The sequence below is a fragment of the Cuculus canorus genome, chromosome Z (assembly GCF_017976375.1).
Source record: "Cuculus canorus isolate bCucCan1 chromosome Z, bCucCan1.pri, whole genome shotgun sequence".
In the NCBI taxonomy this organism is placed as follows: Eukaryota; Metazoa; Chordata; class Aves; order Cuculiformes; family Cuculidae; genus Cuculus; species Cuculus canorus.
The window spans coordinates 47,095,109-47,102,404 of NC_071441.1; the positions used below are offsets into that span (position 1 = coordinate 47,095,109).

The window sequence follows — 7,296 nt, forward strand, 5'->3', positions numbered from 1 at the left end:
TCCTCTTCACGTCACTGACATGCCACTGGGTCACACCGCCCTATATTACACACATCACACTGGGTCACACCGCCCTATATTACAAGGCTGCGCCTTGCAACCACTTACAACTCCAGGTAGCTGCCCTTTCTCTCCTTGTTCTCCCTTCCAATTAGAAAACCAGAGTGTCTTGTTGCTTCTTCAGCCCTGTAGGGAAATGACAGTTACAGTCTTGTTCTAAGGAACAACTTTCTACAGATGAGCTTAATCATGAAAGAAAAATCACTGTAAGTCAGGGCTCCTCCTGAGTAGACTCTTGGCTCCTCTCTCTTTGCTCACAGATGCTCATTTAAAACTTCTTGTGAGATCTTTGCATGGCAGCATCCTTGCAGGTTATCCCAGAACTTTGTGAGCCTTTTTCTTAGACTGCACATTTTAATGCCTAGCCCTGACCCTTCTTTCTGCTGAAAATTTGTTTCCTGTCCCATCCTCCTTGGTCATGGTGCAGTGACTCCCTTCCCCTCTGCAGAGTGGTTTGCAGATTTTTTTTTTTTCTCATGCTATAGAGCTTGTAACTTCAGCATTTCCCTAATCCTACCATAGAGCAGAGCCCTGTATTTTACACCTCACGTGCTGTTGTCTCCAGCCAGGATGTCCAACCCCTTGAGATGATTTTGAAACCCGATTCTATGCTCCCATGTCTTTGCAGCTCCTTCCAGCCTCCTGCTTCATTCAGGTGCAATACAGAGGGAGGTGAGCTGTTCCTTCCACTGCATCATTTGGGAAAACACTGGATAGGAATGGGTGCAGGGGAGATCCCAGAAGAACCACAGCTCCCTCACTCCGTAAGTGAGAGACCTTCTCTGTGAGACCTATCTTTTTTCTCTTATCTGACCACAGAATTGAATATATATAACAATAATAATGCATAGCAACATATAAGAACACATAATAATAATAAATATGACATGTTAATATAATGACTACAGTATATTAAATAATATGTAATGCATAATAATATACTATCAAAGTAAATAATTTTGTTTGTATGCAGTACAAATATTATGTATCGATTACATTTATATTTATAAATAAGAATGATTTTTTTATTGGTACATTATTTGCATGTGTACGTGACACATCTTTACATATTTATAAAATATAACATCAGTTATTTTGGGACACTACTGGGCAAACTGTTAAGTGATTTCCCCAAACAGTTTGTAAACCACAGCTCTTGACCATGTGGAAATTTACACACACAAAATAAATGGTTGCATTCAGCAAGGCATATTAGAAACTCTGGGTTTTTTCTGTTGGGGGCTTGTGTGCAGGTGTAGGGAACAGCATTTGCCACTAGCAACCAAAACAACAGAACTCAACAACTGGAGCTCCTTTGTTCACAGGCGAGGGAAAATACTGCTTTAAAATGCTACTACCTCTAAAACGGAAGAAGACAACCAGTGATCAGGAGCCTAAATACAGCACGGCGTCTGGCTCTCAGCCATTTCACAGCTTTCCACTGGCGCCTTCCCTTTAAGACAGATTTCCAACCGACCACTTGTTCCAGTTAGTTTTATTCTGTCACACTAATCAGCAATCTCTAAGGAAGGATGGGTTAATATGAAATTAAATACCACAGGTCATTTAAAGGTTGCTTCTGGCAGAGAAACAACAGAAATTCAATTTAAACTAGTAAACCATCAGTATTTTTTCCTTTCTGCAGCCATAACCCACACAGCATAACCACTGAAATCTGGAATTCCTAAATTCAGTTGCAGCCAGCTTTACACATACATTAACTAAAACTGCTATAGAAGATAACTATATTATGTATGCCTCTCTTGTCTGTTTCTTTCACTAAGATGCAGCTGTTTGTATGTGAAGGGATTAAACAATAAAGCTTTCAAACTATCATGCCGGTGATTCAAGAAAACTACTTCTCATCCAGTCAAGTTGCCAAAGCTAAGCAACGTGTGTGTTTGGATGTTTGCCTACTGCTATGTGACTATGTTCCTGTTTTTATAAAATATTTTGGGTTTGTTTTTTGCCTGATTGTCCACATTGACTAAAGACACTCAATTTACTGAAGATTACAGAGGAAATAATAGTCCAGACCATATAAAGAAGAGTGGGAAAATTGATGAAGTAAACAAAGCTTCAGAGAAAAAAGGAAAGCTATCTCTTCCCTCTCCTTATGTCTTCCAGTTATCTTAGGTACCATTTCTAAACTGTGTATGTATATAATATATTAGGTACAGTGACTGTTTTCAGAAAATAATTACTTTGAACTCTTGCAGTAGAATTAAAAATTTGCAGAAGATCACAGTGCTTATTCTCTGAATACCATGAGTCTAATCCGGTAATTTTGCACTTACAGGAAACCCTTTGTTCCAATAACTTTTCACAGGACTAAAACCCTAAGATGCTTGGGTCCAACAGGACTCGTGATGTCTCTGACATAACAGCAGTCAAACGAACAAAAGTTTGCAGATCCTGCCTGTGGCTAAACAATAAATAAGAGAAGAAGCTATACGAAGGAACTCTCCAGCAAATACAAGAATTATGATAAAAACTGGCAGACCAGAAAATATGAGAAAATTCTTCTATTGAGAAAGAAAAAACAGATGATGCAAAACAACTTAATTCTTTGCAAACATATCAGTTAGCCACAGAAGAGATACACACAAAGCTAAAACTAAACCCAAGGTCTGAGATGGATCCTTTTCACCAATTTCTTCTCAAAAGAAAGCACAATACTGAAAGTTATCTGTTTATATCCTATTCGTGTATGAATGACTGAGGCTAAATTACAACCTATTCTCACCATGCAGAAGGCACCTATTCTTTTATTTCTGTTTCCATTTTGCCTGTTTGAGTTCAGAGAGTCATATGAACAAGATCTTTTATCGACCTCAGGGCCCAGAATTAGCAAACCAGAAAAACGCAGACAATCAGTGGCCAGCCAAGGGTCTCATTAAGGAATCTGTGTGCTGTACTCGTTACCACGGAAACAAGAGAGGGCTGGCACACTGCTCTTTCTATCTTGCAAGAGAATTCCCCAACCCTGCCAGCATATAAAGTTCATAAATCAACAAAGCAGAGCCAAGGTCAAGTAACTAAAGATGAAGCAGTTGTGTTCCACGGGTCTTCTTCACTCTTAACAGTAGCAAGGTATAAGTCTTTCAAGTTCCATTGAGCTATTATGCAGATCCACCACAGAAACATTTGACCTAAACGCACCTTTTTGAGTATTTTTCACAGGAGAAGAATTAGAAAAGCTGATAAAAAATTGTGCTACTTTCAGTCACTAACTTTCATCTCATCCTGTTTACCCTTTGCAATCACCTTTGAAAGCAGAACCTCACATTCAGCTAGTTATACTTGAATTACCAGATGCCTAACAATCCTCAAGAGGACTAATTGCCATACACTTTTCTATGAAGTGCCTCACAAACAGTAGTTAATTTTCACACCACCTCTGTGAGCTGTGCATGGATGGGTTTTCACTCCCACAGCACAAATGCGGAAATACAGTGGCACCACGGAAATGAAGGCCAAGGCTGTGATCACAGGTCTGCCCATGCTCAAGACTTTCCAACCACTTCTGTCTGCATTTTACATGTAACAGAGAAGGGAGCTAGAGGGGCATAGAGTCAGGAGACTGAAAATAATAGATGGCATTGCTGGAACTCCAAGAGTCTCTATTGGGCTGGAGCATGTGGACACGTGATAGCCCAGTCAAACAGACATGAAGGCAAACTTTGGTGGCCACTTAACAAAGGTGTGAACCAGTAATGAAGCGAACTGCTGCTGCTTTGGGAACTCGGTTACTATAAACCTGTTATGATTGTATAAATGAAACAGAAGTATACCGTGTGTTTGAAACTTAAAGTAAGTTCAGCTATAGGAAACGTCCTGGTGTAGTAAAAAGACTACCAGTGCATAGATGCATCAGTACAGGAACATCAATATACATATGCTGAAAAAAACAAAACACCAGCTTGCTAACAATGGCCAAAGACGTACTTGAGGTCTTACAGTTTTTCCATGTTTTAGGCTACCTCTTGGAAATCTAGCTATTTTAGTGGAATACAAAGAACTGTTACACCCTTGAGATTAATTACTGGCAACACCAAAAAGAGTAACTCCACTGCATATCTCTCTCAGAACAAGCTTTAGACTGCACGTAATACATTATCCCCTGTACGCCTTCTGTTAATGCTTAATTCACTATCTTTTTGCCAATTCTTATCTCTTTATTACTTGTTTGTGTGTGAAGTTTTTACGCTATCAGGTTGATTTGTTAGTTTACCTATAAATGATTTCAAAGAGCTGATAAACTTCAGCACAAGGCTGGAGAATAGCTTTTTGCTGAAAGTGACAGGCAGAGGGGGAGGAGAGGCTGTAGGTATCGCTTGCCCAGGTCATGTGCCAGGCTCAGCACAGGGCAGCAGGTGAGGGCATGAACTGTGTGGCTTCTGACTTTGAGTTCTGTGTGGCTTTTGAAGTGGGCAAAGACAGGTTTGGCCAAGCCTGAAATGATGTTTTAGAAATCAGCCCAAGACAACCAGCAGATCTCACCTCCAAGGCGATTTTATTTGATGCCTGGTAATGCCAGTCATTTGGAAGCAATCTGAACCCACACACAAATGCTGTGGGGCAGGTACGCGGTCCCGGTGTGGTGCTGGCTGGGGTTATTAGATTAATCACAGTACAGTGTGAGCGCAGCACTCTCGGTCTGAGCTCTGAATTACAGAGGGCACCCGAAGCAGCCATTGAGGGGCAAACAGGAACTGGTCACTCCTGACCTGAAATGACCTTTTGGGGTTACTCTGTTTAAAGGAGGAAAAAAGTTAAGAAAAGCAAAGCTTGTCCCTGACCTGAAAAGCTGTCATCCAGAATCTAGAAAAGGGATGTAATAATTTGATCTACGCAAATTCTCAGCGCTGCTAACAAGCATGCTAAGGACTTGGTCCCATTTGTCTTCAAATCAACAGAAAAAAAAGAAAAACTGTTACTGTCCCCAGCAGTTCAAGCTTTAGCCCCTGTGACAGTTTTAGCACTGCAGCACTACTTGCAGAGGTTGTATTATTAAGAAGGATAGTGGGGAAATGGCAGAGAAACTGCAAAGGCAACACTTGAATGGATCAACAATTCAAATGTTGAAATCCAGGCATATATGAAGACTTCATTTTAACCTGGTGCATTGTTTTGTTTCTATGTCAGCTCTCCATTCACTCAAACGGAAACAGTCTTACTCTGATCTGCATCTCGCGCTACTGAATAACCAGCCGTGTCCAGGGGTTATTTATAACCATTAACACTGTAGATGGAAGGTGAGTTTTAACATATGTGTCACAGTTATTCTTTTGACTGGAAAGTGGCTCTGACAGCCGGAATTAAATTGTATAAGGCTCAATATATCTTTTCACCATTTTCACTCTTTTCCTTTGCACTTAATCACCTTTTCCAAGCTTGTTTCACAGTTTTCTAGCTTCCCTTACCACTCTTGCCTCATCTCAGTGCTAAGCCAAGTTTGCGGGGGACTGCCTTTCCCAGTAAGCACCCCACTGGGGAAGAGGGCAGGGGGCAAGAGGGAACCCCGGATGCTCCCTGGCCCTCCTGCGGGAGAGGTGAGGAGGCTGAACCTCCGAACCACACCACTGCATCCTGCTTGGTGCAGCCGCTGGACCCCAGGGGCCCCCCTCAGCTGCCCCCCCTCTATTCCAGCACGCTGGGGGTGAGAAGGGTCACTTTTCGCAAGAGGATGCAACAGGGGCTGGGGGGGGTCACCCCGCTCCCTATGTGATACCGAACCCCGACCCTCCCCAGGCATTCCAGCCCCTTCCATGTCCACCGACGGGGCGGGAGGGGGCAAACCTGCCACCAAACAACGGGGTATGTGCCTGGTGGGAGCTGCCCGGATACCCTCAGCGTGCACAAAGAGATGCGGGAGCATCGCCCACTGCGGGCAGTGCTGATGGATGCACACACACACACCGAGACATGCACAGGGATGCAAACACACACACAGACACACACATGCACACACGTGCAAGTGCACACACAGGCAGACACACACACATGCACACATACATACGCACACACATGGACACACACACGAACCCACAGAGACACAGAGACATGCACACACAGACACATGCACACAGACACACACATGCACACACAGAGACACAGGCATAGACAGAGACATACACACAGATGCACACTCGGATGCACACACATGCACACGCAGACACACACATGCAGACACACAGACACACGCACACAGAGGCACACACAGAGACACACACATCAACCCACAGAGGCAGAGACACGGACACACAGACACACACAGACACACACAGACACACACAGGCACACACACGCACACACAGGCACACAGGCACACACAGAGACAGACACACACAGACACACACTTGCACGCGCACACACACAGAGACACAGGCATAGACAGACACACGCACACAGACACACACATGCACACACAGAGACACAGGCACAGACAAAAACACACACTTGCATGCACACACACAGAGACAGGCATAGACAGACATACACACACACAGGCACACACAAGCATGCAGGCACACACACAGACAGACGCACACATGCACACAGACATACACAGACGCACACCTGCGTGCGCACACACACAGACAGGCATAGACAGACAGACACACAGATACAAACACAGACGCACAGACACACTCGCATGCACGCACACACAGAGGCACAGACACGCACACACACAGTTACACACACAGACACACTCGCACGCACACACACAGGCACAGACAGACACACGCGCACACACACACACAGACCCACGCACACGTCCCCCCGTGTCCCCTACCTGCAGGCGCCGTGCCGGGGGTGGCGGCCCCGCTCCCGGAGGAGGCGGCGGCGGCTCGGCTGCTGTCAGCTGCCGGAAACCGGCGGCGGGAGGGCGCACAGCCCGCAGGAAGTGTGCAATGGCACACGCACCCGCACGGCGGGCACAGCGCGTGCCGGGGTCTCGGTGCGGGGAGAGCTGCCGCGGGAGGCGGGGGCGGGGATGGTCTGCTCTCCCAGGTGGTGGGGGACAGGGCGGGAGGGAATGGCCTTGAGTGGTGCCAGGGCAGATTTAGGTTGGATATTAGGAAAAAATTCTTTGCTGAAATAGTGGTGAAGCATTGCAACGGGCCGCCCAGGGAAGTGGCGGAGTCGCCATCCCCGAAGGGGTTAAAAAAGCCCATAGATGTTGCACGGTGGGACGTGGTTGGTTGACGTGGTGGTGTTGCACTTACAGAA

General features: G+C 45.2%; 1 protein-coding gene across 3 annotated transcripts in view; it reads right to left on the reverse strand.

The window, feature by feature from the left end:
* The window catches only part of KIAA1958 (KIAA1958 ortholog), an 81,147-nt gene extending 74,152 nt beyond the window's left edge, over positions 1-6,995 (reverse strand). For all 3 annotated transcript variants that reach the window (XR_008447795.1, XR_008447796.1, XM_054054271.1), the window contains exon 1: positions 6,860-6,995. The gene's annotated coding sequence lies outside the window, so the exon portion shown is untranslated. The remainder of the gene's footprint in view (positions 1-6,859) is intronic.
* Positions 6,996-7,296: the final 301 nt, after the last annotated feature.